This window comes from Canis aureus, chromosome 7 (assembly GCF_053574225.1).
Source record: "Canis aureus isolate CA01 chromosome 7, VMU_Caureus_v.1.0, whole genome shotgun sequence".
NCBI classification, from domain to species: domain Eukaryota; kingdom Metazoa; phylum Chordata; class Mammalia; order Carnivora; family Canidae; genus Canis; species Canis aureus.
In genome coordinates this window covers 48891928-48905134 of record NC_135617.1, presented here as the reverse complement: position 1 = coordinate 48905134, position 13207 = coordinate 48891928, and the positions used below count along the sequence as shown (strand labels likewise).

The following is a 13207-nucleotide window of genomic DNA, read 5'->3' as shown; positions in this document are numbered from 1 at the left end:
AAACAAACAAACAAACAAACAAAAAAACCAATGCTATCATCCCTCAAAGCCATGAACTGTAGAATCCTTTGGTTCCTCCCCAGCCCCTAGCCCATGAAGGTGATGAAATCTGGATTCCACTCTCCATACCACCCCACCTCTGCACCTTCTGACCTTCAGGTACTCAATACCGCATCTGCAATGTGATTGAAAGTGTTTTTAATCACCAGCACCTGGAAATACAAACTTTCCCAAGGAGGGAAGCCAGATTCAGCTAAGAAGAATATGGGATGCCCGGTTAAATTTGAATTTCAGATAAACAATGAATAATATTCAATAAAAGAATATCCTATGCCATGTTTGGGACTTTGACTAACAATTTTCATCATTATCTGAAATTCAAATTTAGGGGCACCTGGGTGGCTCAGTCGGTTAAGCATCTACCTTTGGCTCAAGTTATGATCCCAGGGTTCTGGGATGGAGCCTGCTTCTCCCTCTCCTTCTGCCCCTCCCCCTGCTTGTGCTCTCTCTCTCTCTCAAATAAATCTTTAAACAATAAATAACATAAATGCAAATTTAGCTGATGTCCTATATTTCACATGACAACTCTATTCTCAAGGCAGCTACCTTAGAACAGCTATAATGAATAAAAACTCTTTCTCATAATGAAATAAAAATCTGTCTCCTACCCATTGGTGGTCCTTCAGATATTTAAAGCAAGCTATAGAAGCACTAAAGTCAGACAGACTTGGGTTTAGTTTTGTTACTTTGTGCCCTTGGCAGTTTCTTTAACCTGTCTGTTTTCTCATCTCCAAAACGAGAGATTATTATCTGCCTTACAGGGAAACCATTATTATTATAGCTCTTAGAAGCCCCAAATAATGTTGTTCAGCCTAGTTAGAGTCGTGGTTATAATCAGCCACAATTCTAAGTAGTGTTAACAAAAATTTAGAGGTGACTGTTTTCACTAAAATTGTTGTTACCCTTTTCCTGGGAGATGAAAGGGAATATCAGTTAGAGAATGTTTAGAGTGGTCAGAGAAGGCTTGGCCCCTGATTACTGCACACATCATCTATAGCTAGTCATGAAGATGGGCTCCTGAGCCTGTTGTCTCAAAAGTCCAAAGAGCATTTCTAAGGTATTCACAGGTTTTAGTAGTTATTTCTCAACTACAGTAACTGTAATCTTGAGAGAGATTATGTTCATTATAGAGAATGTTAGTTGTTGGAAAATAATTGTTAGTCCATTTAATAGTCTAAGTGAATTTTTTCATCAAAGCTGTGATAAGGTACCTATTAACTATGATTTCACTGGTCTGTTATAATTAAAGTAAGGCGTGCTAGGGCGGCTCAGTTGGTTAAGCACCTGCCTTGGGCTCAAGTCATGATCCTGGGATCGAGTCCTACATCGGGCTCCTGCTCAGTGGGGAGCCTGCTTCTCCCTCTCCCTCTGCCCCTCCTCCCTCCCTGCTAGTGTTCATCTTTCTCTCTCTCAAATAAATAAATGAATAAAATCTTTTAAAAAATAATTAAAGTAAGCAGTATATAAACTGTGCAGATTCTCTTATAAAAATAAATTTCATTGGAATAAAAAACTGTAGGCATTTATATTAAACATACAACATGAAATCTTGTTCTTTCATATTATTATATCCATTTCCAATATAGTTCTGAGCTGCATCTTGGCCTCTCACCTGTAGAAATCAGCCAGTTGCCCTCATCTTATGATGAGGTATCACGGTGGAACAGGATTTTCTCTTCCCTTGTGCTGGGCATTATATTTCTAGTAATAAAGCTCAAGATCCTTTGACACATCACAACTGACTTCCACTGAGCTGTCAACTACAATCACTTTTTGTTCTTAGATACGCTGTGGATAAATTTCTTGTATTTTGCATTTGGTTTCCTCATTCCCAAATTTATAAAATTTGTTAAAATTCAGCTTTTATTTGTATATTGCAAATCTAATATACCCAGATTGTTTTTGTACTCATCTAAATCTTTACCATTTACTTGTTTTTGTTGTTGTTGTTGTTGTTGGTAGTGGTCCATGGCAACATTATTTTTTTAAACCATATATTTAAAAAATATTTCTTGATTTAGAAACTCAAGATTTGAGACAGGATGACTGAAGAATCTTATGTTTAAAAACTAAAAGAGACTCCCTCTGTGTAGCATTGTATGAGAAGGAAGAGGTTTTTCTTACCATCAAGAAAATGCTTGGTAACCATTGTTCAGGTCAGTTAACATGGGTGACCGGATGGCTAATCACTCTAAAGTATCTATCTAAGAGGAAGATCATGAAAGGAAAGCAATTAACAAAAATAAAAGCAGGTCTTTGCAATATTTTGAGCTCAGCAGAAAGTAGATAAGCTTTATTTTGCGTTTTCAAACATGTGTTCTAGAACCAGGTGATCAGGGCACCTGGGTGGCTGGGTTGAGCATCCAGCTCTTGATTTGGGCTCAGGTCTTGATCTCAGGGTCCTTTTGGCTCCATGAAGAGCCCACTGGAAAGAAAAGAATCAGGTGATTATATTTCCTTTATTTTCCCACAAACCTGTTGGTAGGTACACATTGCATAATGTAGTTCTGGCATTTATAGTTCTATGTCTAGCTTTGGAACAGCTTTCTATGTGGCAGTGGGGAAGAAATGGCACTTCTCTGCAAAGGCCATCCTTGATCTTAAGAGACATAAGCACCACATACGAGAGATAAGAAGCAACTAACTACAAGCCAAGATCACTGATTCTTGGCAAGAAAGATGGACTCCTCCTTCCAGTTGGAGCCATAAATCAGCTTAATCCTAAACAATGTTTACATATTATCCTTTAAAGCTAAGGATTTCCTTGCAAAACATCACAAACCAATTGTGCATTTTGAATATATGTCACAATGTAAAAGAATCACATTTCTGTTGCTTTCCAATTGTCATTTTAAACCCATCTGCCTATCTCTTTCTAATCTTTTCCCACACTTAGCTCTCAGGTAAGTAATGTCTGTAGAAACGAAGCAAATTCTATTTTTTAAAATATGTGCTTTATTTCACCTATTTTTGGCAAGAGAAGCAGGATGGGGAAGGATATATTTTTATGTTTTTTTTTTGTTTTAAGTTGCTAAAGCACTCAAATTAGGAACAGATAAGCAAGAAACTGATTAATAAAATGTGGGCCAGGACACAAAAAAATAACTCTGAAAAATAACAGCTCACAAATAGCATAGAAAGACAATAGGCTTTGGGTTGAGCAAGAACTAGCTAGTAAATATGGGTTCCTCTACTTATTAACTAGGTGATTTTTAAGCATGCAATTCTCAGAGATTCAGCTTCATCAAATACCTTACCAGCAATTTAGGATAACTATTTCTTTATCTTTTTAAGATTTTTATTTATTTATTTGCCAGAGAGAGAGCAAGAGCATGCACAAACGGGGAGCAGAGAGGGAACTACAGAAGGAGAGGGGGAAGCAGGCTCCCACCCTGAGCAGAGAGCCTGATATGGGATTCCATCCCAAGACCCTGGGATCATGACCTGAGCCAAAATCAAGAGTTAGATGCTTACTGGAGCCACCCAGGTGCCCCAGGACAATTGCAATTTCAACAGTTGGGTAAAAATTAAGAAAACATGATTCCTAGCACAGAGACCTGCAAGAATCACTCCCCATTCCTTTCATCCTATCACTGTCTGCCAACATATAGTGAAGGTAGGAGGAGTCAAACCTCAAAATGGCTCAGTATTCTTTTAGCTTTTCTCTAGCAGTAATAAAAACTGGAGAACTTCCCTGTCCCCTGAAAACTGTTCTATGTATATGGTATGAAAAGTGCTATCTATCTTGATTGTTTCTGGGTTGTTTTAACAGTAACTCAGAGGCAAGCTAGCTCATGCCGACTGCAAATAAACTTTAAATAGTTTTGCTTCCTTATATATAATATTTTTTAGATAAACTTTCCTTTGAGGTTCACAAAACAGTTCCTGCTCATGAGGTGTTTTGTGTACTTTGGTTTTCTAGAGAATGCTATGAAGCCATTCCTTTGACTATGAAAGTGATCTTACTGGCACCAACCAAATGTCAAACCACACTGAGAGGTGTGTACAAGGAGGGAGGGCCCATAAAAACATGTTTCATCTATTGCCAAACTTTTTTCCCCCTGCTTCACAAAAGAGTACAGGCCTTTTAAAATTCATGCACTGCTAATGTGAGATCCCTTGGGAAAAATTTTGAATGATATACTAACTCTGACCAGCTAGGTTAATTCCTTGGAGCTACCAGTCCAGCAGAGGAGCCTTTTGGGTGTCAGTGACAAGTACATATTCCCAGCCATGAATATTAGGTGTTCTCCAATAGAGAGCATCTAATGTTTCCATATAATAGCACCCTTGAGCCTCTAGGGTTACAGAGGAAGTGGAGTTAAGAAGAAGGAAGTTGAGGCAAGGCAATATTTAACTAAGAAGGAGTGAGGTAGGTTCTAGTGAATTCCCAGCCTAGAGTCTTCATCTATTCAATAGTCTCATCCTATTTGAAAAATGCCCATTAACTTCCCTGTGGCTCTATTGTCCTTGTTAGGGAGCCACTGATGCTCATTGTACTGTTTTTGTTGTTGTTGCAAATGTCAGACGACACTCCTGTGGCCTGGAATAGACAATCTTTGCTTGGTTGGCTGTGTTGTTCACTTCCCAATATTACAAATAGCTTTTTAGCAAAGTGAAGTTTTGAAGAAGCATTCCCTTTCTAATCTTGATTATGCTGAACCAATAATTGGATTTTGATGTGTCATTCCATTCATGTGTGATAAAAAGGATTTTGAGATATTTCAGAGCTTTTAAAAAACTTTCCTCATTACGTAAAGAAGTTAAAGGATTAAAATATGGCTTTTATGATTTAATATTGTGGTAGGTAGCCTTCAAAGATGGCCTTCAGTGCTCTCTGCCTCCTAGTGGTCATGCCCTTGAATGTGGGCTAGACCTAGTGATTTGCTTCTAATAGAAGATGGCAAAAGTGATAGGATGTCATTTCTGTGTTTAGGTTTTGAAGACTGTGACTTCACCTTGTTGGACTGTATTGTCTTTTTAGCTTGCGTACTTTGGTGAAGCAAGCTGTTATATTGGAAGGGCCCATGTGGCAAAGAATTGAGGGTGGTCGCTAGCCAACAGCTAGCAAGGAAGTGAGGCCCTTAGTCCAAAGCCCATGAGGGATGGAAACTTGACAACCAACCAACGAGTGAACTTGAAAGCGGATCATACCCCAAACGAACTGTGACACAGATTATTGAGACCTCCGTGGAAACTTTGATTGCAGTCTTGTAAGAGATCCTGAAGCAGCAGACCCAGCTAAGGTTTGCCCAAATTCTTTTCTTTTTTTTTTTTTTTTTCCAAATTCTTGGTCACAGAAACTCTGAGATAAGTTGTTTGAAATCACCAAGTTTTAGGGCAACTGTTGTTCAGAAATGGAAAGCAATACAGGTATCATTCTCTTCTTAGTTTTAAAGACTAAAATAACTACAGATAAACAACTTACAGTGTCTTTGGTCTTTTTTGTTTCATAACTGGGCATACCAACAAGGAAGTATAGCATGGCTTCAAAATTTAAAACAAAGTAACAATCACTCACAATATTTACCAGTGATTTATTCTAAGTAGTGGGCTGGTGAGTGATTTTATTTTCCTCTTGGTGCTTTCATGCACTTACTAAATTTTCTACAGTTACCAAGTGTAGTTTTATGATAGAAAATGATAATGAAATGTATCACTGAATGTGTAAGAATCCTACTTCCAAAATGCAGTCAGTCAATGGACTATATCAATGGACTATACTAAATAAAAATTCTTCACTGAATTAACTACCTTTTAAACATGGTCTGACAAAAGGAGAAGATTCTGACACTGATATACTAAACTGACATTTAAAAGATACGTTTTTCGGGATCCCTGGGTGGCGCAGCGGTTTGGCGCCTGCCTTTGGCCCAGGGCGCGATCCTGGAGATCCAGGATCGAATCCCACGTCGGGCTCCCGGTGCATGGAGCCTGCTTCTCCCTCTGCCTGTGTCTCTGCCTCATTCTCTCTCTCTGTGTGACTATCACAAATAAATAAAAATTTAAAAAAAAATAAAAGATACGTTTTTCAGGGGTGCCTCAGTGGCTCAGTCGGTTAATCATTGACTCTTGGTTTCAGCTCAGGTCATGATCTCAGTGTTGTGAGATTGAGCCCCATGTAGGGCTCAGTGTGGAGTCTGCTCAGGGTTTTCTCCCTCTCTCCCCTTTTGTGCCTCTCCCGGCTTGCACTTTCTCTAAAATCAAAAAATAAAAAAATCTTAAAAAAATAAAAATGAGAAATGTTTTTTCAGAGTAGTGTGAGAGTAAGAGTGAGCAAGAGGACATGTGCATGAAAGTACGAACATGATTTGAAATATATTTGAGTGATAGAATTAGGATAAATGCCTAGGACCACTTTGTGAAGTACTACAGTCAAACTAAGCAAAAATGAAGCAGGAAAATCTGAATGTACGTCATTCCTTACATATCTCTCTTAGATATTTTTTTGTTTAGGTCAAATTATATAGATCTTTATACAGATCTCTACACCCAAAAAAAATTTTTGAAAAAGGCTTGATTTGAAAATATTATATACCATGACAGGTCAGTGAAGAGTTCCAACATTTATCCACACACATTGTCAATGAACTCAAGCAAAAGGCAGAATATTTAAGTTTAATTCAAGTAAGTCATTTAGGATACTTTTGCTAGCAAGAGGAATCAGGACTCTGGTAGCTAAGTGATGAGTCAACTTTACAGGGGAACTCGTTACGCATCTTGTAATGGTTGGAGGGGAAAAAGATGTTAAATATTAGCTGTCTCAAATCACACCATCTTACTCAGCAAACCAATTTTAAAAGGTTGCTACTATTTTGGAACTTGATAATTTGATGAGACATGAAACAATGGAAAATTAGTCTAGTTATGGGACACAAGACATTCCCAATACTCCAATTATCTCAAGATGAAATTTGCTGCTCTGGAAAACCCAGATGTGGTGCGGCTTCCTAAGAGAGGTCAGGATCATGTCTTCCTTATGAAAGCAGCATCTTTAGAAAAGAATGTGTAGGCCCTGATGTCACGGTGATGTGTAGTGGAATTACTACTGGTCTCAGCATGAAAAGATTGATCTACTCAGTCGTTTTCTAGCTGTGTGAGCTTGGACAAACAACCACCCCTCTAGCTTCATTTAAATTATTCATTAAGTGAAAAAAAATATTCATTAAGTGCACTATTATCCACTATTTCAGTGACTGGTTGGCAACCTCCGTAAGATACACTTTTGTGTTAAAAACTTTATAAACCCAAATTGACACACAAATGTTAAGACTAAAGCATCAATATGGGTATAATTGGGTATCTAAAGAAGCAAAAGTTTTCCCAGGAGAAACAACTCCAAATTAATCCATGATCAGATGTTATATACGTTACATCTGAAGACATTGCTTCAAACCTGTTTTATTTCCCTGAATTCACTGGTCAATTCCCAAGTAGGTATACTGTGACTAACCTGTTGACCAGAACATATTTCCACAACTGCTTGTTTTTGAACAAACTTTTGTTTGCTAGTAATTAGAAACATAACCATGTTATATCTTTCTACCCTGGTTTGTCCTCCTTTCAAAAATATAGTCTTCGTGGCAACCTATTTTTAACTCTTGCCCACAGCCAGATCTAATAAGTATCTATCAACATACTATACTCCAGAGGCCTGAGACTTCTGCCTTGAAAAGCCAGAGCTAAACACACACAACCCCTAGCCTACTTGGGACTTTGAAGCACAGCCTATCCCAGCTGAAAGGCAGGAACTTCCACCCATTCCTCGAATCCAGGAGGTGACTATTATTGCTTTCTCCACGCAGATTCTGCTACAAGCACAATAAAAATCAATGAAGATGTGGGATAGCTGAGAGTAATTAACAAAATGCTGAGACCATCAAAATTCACATTCTTGCAACCCTTAGACAATGCCCCAAATATAAGTCACTCTTGGACATACATCTGCTCCTGTGTGTTCATTCATACTGCTCTAGCATTCTACTGCCCTGATCCAAACTCCACTCACAGCCTGCTTTCTTCTGGGGAGCCTAAAACCTGATTCTCAGGTAAAACCCATCCTTTGCCCTCTGCTTCCTTCCATTGCTCCAACCGTTTGCTCTTCCTGTTCAAACCTGACTGGATCAATTAACTTTCTGTCCCGTCTGTTCCTACATTAGGTCACACCCTGGAGATCAGGGTAACTATAAATCCATGGTCTCGCCTACTTCAAACCTTCTCTGCTCAACTCCAAAACCTTAACCTATAACCTATTCCTTAACCCCAGGCAGGACACTGTATCTTCTAATTTGCTGAGAGGAGTGTCAATGCAGGGTAACTCCCTTAACTTCTCTTGTCCCATCTGAATCATTCTTTACCTCAGAAAGGCATGTCCTTCCCCATGAGCCCAATTCCTCTGACATGATGATGTCAGAAAACATGGGAAGTAAGGAGATAAACAGGTGGTGATTGTAGCAGGATAGGTGAGAGGTAACAAGGGCCAGAAGTCAACTGTGGCTTTGGGAATATTGATATGTTCCCCCACCCCCACCCCCCCAACCTTGAATTTTTGAATAGCTAACATGGGCTATAATCACTATAACCACTAGCAAAGGTGTGCAACCTTGCATAACTAGGAGCAGAGGGGAAAGGAACTTTAAAGCATACTTCTATCCTGTGGAAAAGATGGCTGGGTAGTAGCAGAATAAAATAGTGTAGAACAGTGATCTCCAAAGTAGAATGTATGCAAGGTGACTGCATAGGATGTGGGAAAATAAGATGTCTATTTATAATTACATTTTGTCTAAAAGAAGAAGAGGAAATTAACCTTTAAGAACATTTACTACAGACTGGCACTGGTGCCTGCCTTCCAGTGACATTCAATGTCCTCTTATGATCCCTATCTGAGGTGACCTGAGGACAGAGTGGGAGTCTCAACAGCTCCCAAACTCCTCAGTTTGCTTTCAGCATGTACAGCAGACTGTGGTTTATCTAGGTCAAGCTGGGTAAATTTACAGATTTTATGTCTTTTAATAAAATAATGTACAAAATGGATCCCTACAAAGAAACCATGAATTTAAGACACTTACCGTGCAACAAACAAGAAAGTGACAGAGATGACGCTTCCAAAACAAGCCCTTCATCAGCCACATCATGAGTTACACTATCAAATCTCCTCAGATTTGATAAAAATGTGGTCAAAAAACTGTCAAGACTAATTAAAATATGTACATATACCCACACTTACGTTGCTAAAGGTCAATCTCAAACATTATATTGAGCCTTGAAAATTTAGCTACTGATAAAATACAAGAAAAAATACCTTAGGAGAAATTGATAGGCATACATTGAAAATATTTGCTCAAAAAACTTTTATTGGTGGAAATATACTTCTGAAGAGGTCTGGAGACCACTGGCATAGAAGTTAGACTGTAAGGCTGTGGGAACTAAATACCCTAGTCTTTGCTCTGCGGTAAAAGTAGTTATACCTTAAGATTAGTAACATTATAAAAGAATGGTTTGTTTTATCTGAGGATAACTTTTGAAAGCTTCTTAATCTCCAGTTTATTTTTTTTTAAGATTTTTAATTTATTTATTCATGAGAGACACAGAGAGAGAGGCAGAGACAGAGGCAAAAGGAGAAGCAGGCTCCCTATGGGGAGCCCGATGCAGGGACTCGATCCCAGGACTCCAGGATCATGCCCTGGGCTGAAAGCAGATGCTCAACCTTTGAGCCACCCAGGCGTCCCTCCAGTTTATTCTCATATCTTATGCAGTCTTTAATTTAAAATAATGGAGTATAACAGAAGTGTGTGTAAACTAATATAAAATTCCTTTGAACATATTTTGCTTTGCATATATTCTTAGCACATTAGAGGCAGAGTGAAAGATTCCGTATTTTTGTTGTCCTTCACCCAGATATGTAACATATCCATAGACTCTGAAATTATCTAAAATCAACCAAAGTTGTACAATTCAGTAGGTTAAGTCAGATTTTAAATAGTCATATGAACTATTGCACAAACAAGTCACCCAGGACTCCATTCTCTTCCCAGTGGATTTTGGTACATCAAGTCAATCCCTATGACAACTGAAGGGCACTTAGTAAAATACCAAAAGACAAAGTATCTGTCCTTGCCTTGCCTCCTTTGTGGGACCCCAAAGGCAAGTTCACAGCTAAGTGGCAGTGTTACTAGCTAGACACACACACACACACACACACACACACGCATGCATATACTGTTGGGTGGTTATCAGATCACTTACCTGACAATAAAGCACATGAACTTCAAAGCACCTTGTCAGAAAAGGAGTAAATCACCACACCTCATTAGTTCTGCTTCTTGTAAACATTTAAAGCAAATTTTGAAATGATTGAAAAAAAAAAAAAAGGGAACAAGATCCTTTCCCAGTTTCTCATCCTTTCATCTTTTACAGGTGACTCCCTGGGGGCCATCAAGGCCCCATCCAAAGCCCTTCCACCAGCATTTCTCGCAGAAAGAACCAGATCTGAGATTTGGCCAGGCCCATGCCCTGACATCAAAGAGGATGTTTCATTATTTCAAAAGAAGGTAGCAAACATTACATGACTGATAGTTTTGATTTTTAAGACAAAAAAATCTACTCCATGATTCCCTAATGCTTCAGAACTATTATATTAGCTAAACAAGGAGGCCATTTGACTGAAGTGACTCTAAAGCCTTGGTGGCCTACCTTAGCAAACCAAAACCTAAGCCGGTAAATTCCTCAATGTTAAAAATCAAAATACCGAGTTCCCCCAGCGCCGGCCGCTTCCTGGTCCCCGTCGCAACCATGGCTGAAGAACCACCTCAGGTTGAACTGTTCGTGACGGCCGGCAGTGATGGGGCCAAGATTGGGAACTGCCCCTCCTCCCAGAGACTGTTCATGGTACTCTGGCTCAAAGGAGTCACCTTCAACGTAACCACTGTTGACACCAAGAGGCGGACCGAGACGGTACAGAAGCTGTGCCCAGGAGGGCAGCTCCCTTTCCTTCCCTACCGCACCGAAGTGCACACAGACACCAACAACATTGAGGAGGTTCTGGAGGCAGTGCTGTGCCCTCCCAGGTACCCCAAGCTGGCAGCTCTGAACCCTGAATCCAACACGGCTGGGCTGGACATATTTGCCAAATTTTCTGCTTACATCAAGAATTCAAACCCAAGGCACTCAAGGATAATCTGGAGAAGGGGCTCCTGAAAGTCTTGAAAGTTTTAGACAATTACTTGACATCCCCCCTCCCAGAAGAAGGGGATGAGACCAGTGCTGAGAATGAGGGCATCTCGCAGAGGAAGTTTCTGGATGGCAATGAGCTCACTCTGGCTGACTGCAACCTCTTGCCAAAACTCCACATAGTACAGGTGGTGTGTAAGAAATACAGGGGATTCTCCATCCCAGAGGTGTTCCGCGGAGTGCATCGGTACTTGCATAATGCCTATGCTCGGGAAGAGTTTGCCTCCACCTGTCCAGATGATGAGGAGACCGAGCTGGCTTATGAGCAAGTGGCCAAGGCCCTCAAGTAAGTCCCTCCTGAGGCTCCGTCTCTCCTCTCCATTTTCTCCACAAAGGCACCAGCTGGTTTTCACGTGGCTACCCAAAGGACACACTTCAAAATGGCCTGTGGGCAGAGTCCTGAAGCGCTTGTACAGGGCTGGCTGGGGGGCTGGAGGGGATGATGGGGAATCTAGGTTAAGATTTTTATTGTGGGGTGGTGCAGGTAGACAGTGTATTTCAGTAATAACATACAGATTGGAAATTAAAAAAAAAAATCAAAATACCAAGGACAACCAATCACCAATAGCCAACTAGGCCTTAAGCAATAGCCAAACAATAATTTTCTTACATTGCTTCTGCTTACTCTCTGAGTGTCTTCCCCTGAGCTCCTCCTGTCAGTGGAGCACATACCCAACCACTCCCGGTTTTGGTGCTGCCTGATTCCTATAGATTTTTGTTCAAATAAACTCCTAACATTTTTAATAAAAATTCGTTTATCTTTTAACAGAACCAAACTTTAAGGTTTTTAGAGTTGAGATTCATTTCAATGCCCTATTTTTTAAAGAAAAAGAAAGAAGAAAACAAAAGAAAAGGAAAAGGAAGGAGTGTGGGTTGGGGAAGAGGGTTGTCTGCTGCATGCCCTCAAGCTTATGTGGGAGGACTCTTTAGAAATCAGCCTGAGGCTCAAGGATTAGTTGGAGAGCAAACAAGTATCCGGCATCAAAGTCTGAAAAGCTCCCTTCGAGGGCAACTACTGATAACTAGGAGTAGTTCCTTAAGAATTCTCTGAAATATCTTAAATCACTTATCTTTTTCTTCAAAAGCTTATTAAACTACTACTAAAAAAAAAAAAAAAGCAAAATCCCAAGGTCTCTACTCTAACAGGGGTGGCATTCAAAGAGGCTGAGATAAAATCATTCCCTTAAATTTCTTTGAAGTGGAAATGTGATCATCTCAAAGCACCAAAGGAATAACCATTTCAACTACTTTCTCAGATGGTATGTTAATAATCAAATGCATGAATTATAACATATGATCTATTAGGTAGAATTACCCTTTCCATCAAGGGCTCTCACCTGAGACCCATGCTTTCAAAAAAAAAAAAAAAAAAAAAAAGGAATTACTATCACTTAAAAGTGGCACCACCTAAGTTCTGTCCATGTATGGGCAGCCCGGGTGGCTCAGGGGTTTAGCGCCGCCTTCAGCCCAGGGTGTAATCCTGGAGACCCGGGATAGAATCCCACGTCAGGCTCCCTGCATGGAGCCTGCTTCTCCCTCTGCCTGTGTCTGCCTCTCTCTCCTCTGTTTCTCATGAATAAATAAAATCTTTAAAATAATAATAATTTCTGTCCATGTAGTCTCCAGGCTCTTCACTATTGGCCTTCATGAAAAAAGGCCAAGCAGGGAAAACATAATACTATTCCCTTGAGCCTGAACCCCACCACTGCCTTTTGTTGAAACAAATTTACAGTTATGGGAAAAGTCATGACCCGTCATGTCCAAAATAACAATCTGCTGTTCTTCTAATTATCTATGTATTTTAGAGGTTTATATTAGAGAGAGTGCACATGAGCGGGGGGAAGGTAGAGGTAGAGGGAGAGAAAGAAGCTGACTCCCAGCTAAGTGTGGAGCCTGACACAGGGGTTCGATCCCAGGA

General features: G+C 39.9%; 1 pseudogene across 1 annotated transcript in view; it reads left to right on the top strand.

Annotated features, from left to right (window-relative positions):
• LOC144317331 (chloride intracellular channel protein 1 pseudogene) overlaps positions 1–12012 on the top strand; it is a 30365-nt pseudogene extending 18353 nt beyond the window's left edge. Inside the window, exon 4 of the transcript XR_013383302.1 lies at positions 10477–12012. The product of XR_013383302.1 is annotated as a chloride intracellular channel protein 1 pseudogene (transcript). The remainder of the gene's footprint in view (positions 1–10476) is intronic.
• Positions 12013–13207: the final 1195 nt, after the last annotated feature.